The sequence below is a fragment of the Trichechus manatus genome, unplaced genomic scaffold (genome assembly GCF_000243295.1).
Source record: "Trichechus manatus latirostris isolate Lorelei unplaced genomic scaffold, TriManLat1.0 scaffold00134, whole genome shotgun sequence".
Classification (NCBI taxonomy): Eukaryota; Metazoa; Chordata; class Mammalia; order Sirenia; family Trichechidae; genus Trichechus; species Trichechus manatus.
In genome coordinates, this window is record NW_004444070.1 from 2,751,137 (window position 1) to 2,759,736 (window position 8,600).

The following is an 8,600-nucleotide window of genomic DNA, read 5'->3' on the forward strand; positions in this document are numbered from 1 at the left end:
CCTGACAGGGTTTCCAAGGAGTGACTGGTGGATTCAAACTGCCAACCTTTTGGTTAACAGCAGAGCTCTTAACCACTGCACCACGAGGGCTCCCTTTTACATCACAGGTGAATATAATTCTTTATTGATGTTTAAACTCTTTTTTCCAGTTGCAGCTGCGTCAACTCAAACTCATGGCGGCCCCATGAGAGTAGAACTACTCCATAGGGTTTTCAGTGGCTGATTTTTGGGAGTGGATAGCCAAGCCTTTCTTCCAAGGCACCTCTGGGTGGACTCAAACCTCCAACTTTTCAGTTACCAGTGAGCGTATTAGCTGTTTGCACCACCCAGGGATTCCAAGGCAGATAGGGCTCGGCTGATACAGGGGCAGGTTTTGTATCTGAGGAGTTTGCCTCTAACTCAAAGGAAAGACACTGAAGATTTTTGGGCAGTGAAGTACAAAACAGTCTGAGTAATTTAACCTTTTTATTATATGTTAGGTGAGTGGGCTGGACTGGGAGGGGAAAGCCTTATCCTCTGGCAGGGAAATTGTACAGCTCATGATGATATTTCCATGAGATGATAGGGTGCCATGGCCTTTTCTTTGTCATTTGAAACCTAATGAAAGATATTCGCTCTCAGAGGAGGCTTCTGTTCTCCCTCTCCGAGCAGCCTGGCGCTGCGTGTCCTGTGGTCAGGCTCTGAATGACTTAGGGGCTGGCGTTCTGTTCTCTACGCAGACGAGTGCCATACAAATGAAGTGGAGGCATGAAATAGTGTTCGGGAGGAAACAGCCCCACCAAAATGCAGGCAGTCCCTTCATCCTCTCTCTCTCTCTCTCTCTCTCTCTCTCTCTCTCTCTCTCTCTCTCTCTCGCCTCTCACTGGACAAATACTTTTTCTTATGTTGCTGTTGGTGACATTAGCTGCCTTCGAGTTCACTCCCAACCCATGACGACCCCAAGCACCATGGAATAAAACGTTGCCCAGGCCTCTGCCATCCCCATGATCAGTTGCAGATTGGACCATTTTGCTCCATAGAGTTTTCACTGGCTGATTTTTGGAAGTAGACCACCAGGCCTTTCTTCCCAGTCTGTCTTACTCTGGAAGCTCCATTGAAACCTGTCCAGCATCGTAGGAGCACACAGCCCCCCAATGACAGATGAGTGGTGGCTGCGCATGAGGTGCATTGGCCGGGAATCGAACCGGGTCTGCCATATCATCACCAAATCAACCAAACTTGTTTGCATCAAGTTGATTCCTACTCAGGGCGACCCTCTAGGACAGAGTAGAACTGCCCTATAGGGTTTCCAAGGAGCGGCTGGTGGATTCCAACTGCTGACTTTTGGTTAGCAGCTGAGCTCTTAACCACTGCTCCACTAGGGCTCCATAGGGGTCTCCTGCATGGAAGGCGAGAATTTGCTACTGAACCCCCGCCGCCCCCCAGCTTCCCTTATTGTTAAGTAGATTTGCATTAGAGTATATGTGCTACTATGTGATGTGTGTCAACCTTCTGTAGATTCAGACCGGAAAGACGTACTCCATCACCAACAGCCTGAAAACAAACACAGGGCAGATCCTGTTTCCATTCCTGCTTCCCTCATTACCTGACTGTGTGGTCCTGACAGGTTATTTGACCTCTCTGTGCCTGTTGTCCTAACTCCAAACAATGGCAGTGGACTGGATCTAGGATTGGTCAGCTTTTCCTGTAAAGGTCCACGGAATAAATCTTTCAGGCTTTCCATCCACTTGTGGCCTCTGTCATAACTTCTCAATTCCTGCCATTGCAGTGGAGAACAGCCAGAGGAAACGTGTAAATGCCTGGGCTTGGCTGGAGTTGGCCCTTGAGCCATCATATGCCAGCAATCAATTTTCTAGTTCTAAGATCCTGCAAAGGGAAGGTAAGCTAGAGGGAAACTCAAAATTTACTTGAAATTTTCGTCTCCTCTCATAAGAGAAATCTCTCTTTTGTCAATAAAGACTCTGAATGTGGAAACATACAAAATCCAAATGGAAGCGATTTAATGGGAAACCAGTTACCAATGAGTGGACTCTGACTCATGGCAACTCCATGTTTGTCAGAGTAGAACTCTGCCTGTTACGCTTTTCAATGGCTGATCACCAGGCTTTTCTTCTGAGGCACTTCTGGGTGGACTCGAACCTCCAACCTTTTGGTTAGTAGTTGAATGCATTAACTGTTTGCACCACAGGGATCATCTGGATTCATGCTGTTGTTGTTCTTAGGTGCCATCGAGATGGTTCCAACTCATAGCGACCCTATGTACAACAGAACGAACCATTGCCCGGTCCTGCGCCGTCCTCACGATTGCTATGTTTGAGCCCATTGTTGCAGCCACTATTTCAATCTATCTCATTGAGAGTCTTCCTTTTTTTCATCGACCCTCTACTAAGCATGATGTCCTTCTCCAGGGACTGGTTCCTCCTGATAACATGTTCAAAGTATGTGAGACAGAGTCATTATAGTACTTTACTTGTCTTCTTGAGCCACCCTTTGAAATCTTCTGTTCAGCTCTTTTACTTCATCATTTCTCCCTTTCGCTTTAGCTACTCTACATTCAAGAGCAACTTTCAGAGTTTCTTCTGACATCCATTTTAGTCTTTTCTTTCTTTCTTGTCTTTTTAATGACCTTACTTTCTTCATGTATGATGTCCTTGATGTCATCCCACAACTCGCCTGGTCTTCAGTCACTAGTGGTCAATGTGTCAAATCTATTCTTGAGATGGTCTCTAAATTCAAGTGGAATATACTCAAGGTCATACGTTGGCTCTTGTGGACTTGTTTTAATTTTCTTCATCTCCACCTTGAATTTGCATAGAGGCAATTGATGGTTTGTTCCCAATCATCCCCTGGCCTTGTTCTGACTGATGATATTGAGCTTTTCCATTGTCTCTTTCCACAGGTGTAGTCGATTTGATTCCTGTGTATTCCATCTGGCACGGTCCACATGTATAGTCATTGTTATGTTGTTGAGAAAAGGTATTTGCAACAAATAAGTCGTTGGTCTTGCAAAATTCTGTCATGAGATCTCCGGTGTTGTTTCTGTCACCAAGGCCGTATTTTCCAACTAGTGATCCTTCTACTTTGTATCCGACTTTCGTATTGCAATCACCAGTAATTATCAATGCATCTTGATTGCATGTTTGATCAATTTCAGACTGCAAAAGCTGGTAAAAATCTTGAATTTCTTCATCTTTGGCCTTATTGGTTGGTGCATAAATTCGAATAATAGTGGTATTAACTGGTCTTCCTTGTAGGCATATGGGTATTATCCTATCACTGAAGTGTTGTACTACAGGATAGATCTTGAGATGTTCTTTTTGACAGTGAATGTGATGCCATTCCACTTAAATTTGTCATTCCTGGCATAGTAGACCGTATGATGGTCTGATTCAGAATGGCCAATACCAGTCCATTTCAGCTCACTAATGCCTAGGATATTGATGTTTATGCTTTCCATAAATTGAACTTGTGTGTGTGTGAGGGCCAACTGATGGTTACAAATTCTTAGGAGATTTGCCTTCCTCCACCCAGGGCCTAGGCTACAGACCAGCTTCCTTGTCATCAGCCTGTGCTGATTTTTTATTTTTTTTCCTAGTCTCTCTTTTCATCAAAGGTTTTCCCTTTTGTGGCTTTATGTAGGCTCTCATTGCCAATATCCTGATTTTGACAGTTTCCAATTTTCTTAGATTCATACTTCTTACATTCCACGTTCCGATTACTAATGGATGTTTGTAGTTATTTCTTCTCATTTTGAGTCATGCCACATGTCACAGATTGAATTGTGTCCCCCAAAAAATGTGTGTAGCAACTTGACTAGGTCATGATTCCCAGTATTGTATGATTGTGTTATCTGATGTGATTTTCTTATGTGTTGTAAACTCTACCACTATGATGAGATTATCTGTGATCTCCTCAAGTGTTGTAAATTCTATCACTGTGATGAGGTTAGACTGATGAGCTTGACAAGATCAGTGTCTTAATGCAATCTCTTTTGAGATATAAAAGACAGAAGCGAGCAGAGACACACGGGAACCTCATACCACCAAGAAAGCAGTGCCGGGAGCAGAGTGCGTCCTTTGGACCTGAGGTTCCTGCACAGAGATGCTCCCAGACCAAAGGAAGATTGATGACGTGGACTTTTCTCCAGAGCCAATGGAGAAAGCGTTCCCCTGGAGCTGATGCCCTGAATTTGGACTTGTAGCCTACTGGACTGTGAGAGAATAAATTTCTCTTTGTTAAAACCATCCACTTGTGGTATTTTGGAGCAGCACTAGATGACTGAGACACCACATCAGCAAATGAAGGTCCTGAAAGCTTGACTCCATCCACATCATTAAGGTCGACTCTACTTTGAGGAGGCAGCTCTTCCCTAGCTGGATTTTCAGTGCCTTCCAACCCGAGGGGCTTATCTACCACCACCGAATCACACAGTGTTATGCTCTTATTCATAAGATTTTCATTGTCCAGTTACTTGAGACATAGACCACCAGGTCCTTATTCCTAGTCTGTCTTAGTCTGGAAGCTCGGCTGAAACCTGTCCACCATGGGTGGCCCTGCTGGTATTTGAAATACTGGTGGCATAGCCTCCAGCACCACAGCATAACAAACTGACGGGTGCATGTTGGTAGATGCCTGGTAACTTCTTATAAATACAGAAACCATTTGCCATTGAGTCAACTCTGATGCATGGTGACCCCACGTGTGTCAGAGTAGAACTGCTCCTCAGGGTTTTCAGTGGCTATAACCTTTCAGAAATAGATCAGTAGACCTTTCTTTCCAGGCGCCTCTGGGTAGAATTTGAACCTCCATCCACATAGTGGGAAGGAGTCCATTTACACCACTCCAATCACGTGCCCTTTAAAGCTGACATGTTAAAAGCTTGCAGACCATCTGCAAAAAAAACTGAGTTTCCAATTCATCCAATTTAGTCTCCATTCATGTTGCTGGACCCCACAGGTACAAACAGACCCCAGCAAATGATGGAAAACTGTTTCATCATATTGGTATTTTCTTCCCATCCAATTTGCCGACAGCCCCAGCCCCAGGCTCACAAAGAATCCTGGAGCACAGACTCGTTGACTTCGTGACTGTCCTTTAAGCAGGTCTCCAAGTGGGGAAAAGAAGACGCCAGAATCACAATGTTATTGTTGCTGCTTGTCATCGAGCTGACTCCAATGCATGGCAATTCCATGTGTCAGAGTAGCACTGTGCTCCATAAAGTTTTCAATGGCTGATTTTTCAGAAGTAGATGGCCAGGCCTTTCTTCCTAGACACCTCTGGTGGACTTGAACTTTCAACCTTTTGTTTAGCAGTCGAGTGCGTTAGTTGTTTGCACCACCCAGGGACTCCAGATACAAATGTATCAAAAACCTATTGCCATTAAGTCAAGTCCGACTCCTGGTGATTCCATGTGTGTCAGAGTAGAACTGTGCTCCATAGGGTTTTCAAGAACTGTGACCTTTCAGAAGCAGATCGCCAGGACTGTCTTCTCAGGCACCTCCGTGTGGGTTCAAACCACCAACATTTTGGCTGGTAGTCAAGCGCTTAATCATTATCTGTGTCACTCAGGGTCTCTCAGGGATCATAATACACCTTTGCCATTTTCTCAGAGAAGGTAACACTTGGGCGTTTGCAACACCAAAAAGCACACACTCAAAAACGGGATAAGATGAAAGTCTTCATGACAACATCAACAAAAAGCAAGAAAGAGAGGGAAAAAAAATATTCCTGGCTTTATTTATTTATTTATTTGACCTGTGGAATTGAAAACGAGACTCCCAACAGCCTGCCTGATGAGGCTGGCGTCTGGGTGATGGGGAATCACGGGGTCCCTCCCTCCTGCCCCTGCGGATTAATGACGGGCGAGACAGGAGGCTCAGACCTGCCGCAGGCGCGGGGTGACCTTACCCGGGAAGCTTGTCCTGCTTCCCCGCTGGAGGTCGGCGGGGAGATCAGAGGACAGCGCCTGCTTTCCGCCCACCTTAATGAGAAAAAGGACCCGTTTGCTCAGCAGCTGTCTGTTTTGTCTCTCATGCAAGCAATTTCTGCAAAACCTTTCTCTCCTGCCGTGTTGACATCAGGCAGAAGGATGGCTTATCTTTGACAAACTACAAGGAGTCGGACTGAGGAATGCTATGGCTGGAATTGCATCCAGCCGAAATTTGTGTTGTCTCTCCTAAACCCTATACCTGTGGAAGGGAGCCCTGGTGGTTAAAGCGCTTGGCTGCAAACTGAAAGGTCGACGGTTTGAACCCACCAGCTGCTCCGAGGGAGAAAGATGTGGCAGTCTGTTTCCGTAAAGGTCACGGCCTTGGAAACCCTATGGGGCACATCTGCATTAGCCTTTCCATTTGTCTCCATTTTTGCTTTATTATGCAGCTCATTGAGTCAGGAGACCCCGCTTTTCCTGAATGAAGGCTTCACAGCAGGACACCTGCTTTCTGTTTTATTTTCGTCCTTACTGGTGGCCAGTGTGGTGTCCAAAGCCAGAGGGAAATATTAGCACGTGATAATGGGCCCACCTGGCTCCTAATGAAGACCTAAGACAGTGCCACTTCAACCTCATAGCAGGTACCCTTTACACACCACGGGATGGGGTCACCAGCCATTTCACGGCTAACACAGAGCACGAGTGGATTTTGCCTGAAGCTTTTTCAGATGATGGAGTGGCCTTCTTGGGGAATGAGGAAGCTGATTCAAGTTCTATTGTTCAAGCCTTTAAGAAAGACAGCTTGGAGACTCTCCATCTTTCCACGCCCATCTCCACTCTTGCTTGTCAGCAATTAATCTGTGAGTGTGTTTCGAAGCTTTGTAATTTTTAAATTAATTAATTTATTTTGGTAAAAATAAACACAACAGAACACGCACAACTTCAATGATCTCTACATGTACAATCCAGTGATGTTGGTTGCGTTCTTCAAGTTGTACCATCTTTCTAGACAACCGTTTCCAAATCATTTCACCATCATTCACACAAACTCACTGCCTCCACCCTAAGCTTCTCATCTGTCCTTTCGAGTTGCTCTTGTCCAGTTGATCCCATAGAGATAACTCTTTAAAAGAGTATAATGCTTAATGCAGACATTCTTTTCTAATTAGCTTGAACTATTATTTGGTCCAAAGATGACTTCAGGGAATATTTTCAGTTTCGGGTTTAAATATTTCCTCAGGGGTTCGAGTCCACCAGCTACTCTGTAGGAGAAAGATGTGACGGCCTGCTTCCATAAAGATTCACAGCGTTATAAACCTTATGGGGCAGTTCTAGGGGCCATTGAGTCAATGTGACAGAGTAGAACTGCCCTATGGGGTTTTCATGCTGTAATTTTTATGCAAGCAGATTGCCAGGTCTTTCTTCCACAGCACTGCTGGGTGAGTTTGAACTGCCAACCTTTTGGTCAGGAGCCAAATGCTTAACCCTTTGCGCCACAAACAGACCTGCATTTTTCTCCATCTCACTGAAGACTCCTTTTTGTTACTGTTGATCATGGTCGCTTTATTTTTATTTTAATTCATATTTTTATTTGGAGCTAATTTTAGATTCACACGTTATTCATACGTTATATAAAAAATAATACTCAGTGTCCTCCAATAGTTGTTAGTTGCCGTCAGGTTGACCCTGACTCACGGCCGCCCCCTGTGGGTCAGAGTAGAACTGTGCATAGAGGGTTTTCAGAAGTAGATCACCAGGACTTTCTTCTGAGGTGCCTCTGGGTGGACCCTGGTTTGCAATCGAGTGCGTTAACTGTTTGCACCACACACGAACTTCTGGAAGTAATTAGCAAAGAACCAACAAACAAAAAACAAAACATTTGCTGTTGTGTCAATTTCAACTCCTGGTGACCCCATGTGCATCAGACGAGAACTGTGATCCATAGGGTTTTCAGGGCTGAGATCTTTCTGAAGTAGATAGCCAGACCTTTCTTCTGAGGTGCCTCCGGGTGGGTTTGAACCACCAACCTTTCGGCTATGGGGCAGTCCTAATCCATCACACAGCATCACCACAAGTCTGAATCGACTCGACAGCAAACAACAACAACAACGACAGTCGGTAGCTGACTGGGGTTCATCTCTCCCGCCCCTCGTGGTGAAGGATGAGTTGCTGAACCCTCTCACATGACAGGGGCTGCACAGTAGCTTTTAAGACTCCGGACAGGACGCATTGGCCAACTGTAACAGAAGCAAGTATCAGAAACAACAGGATGCTTAGCCATTGAAACACGTCTTGAAGTTGGGGTCTAGATTATGGAACCCAGGTGATGAATCCAGCTGGGTCTTGTCAGAGACTTGTGACTCTGCTAAGGCTCAGAGACAAGCTTTGGATCATTTCTGCCAGCTGTGTTGTCCCTGATATGGGACTTGCAGCTCACGGTAGTACCCGTGAGGAAGGAGTCATGGGACTTGCACCTCATGGTAGCACCCATAAGGAAGGAGACATGGGACTTGAAGCTCACGGTGGTACCCACAGAGAAGGAGTCATAGGACTTGCAGCTCACGGTAATACCCACAGAGAAGGAGTCACGGGACTTGCAGCTCACGGTAGCACCCACGGAGAAGGAGTCATGGGACTTGCAGCTCACAGTAGCACCCATGGAGAAGGGGTC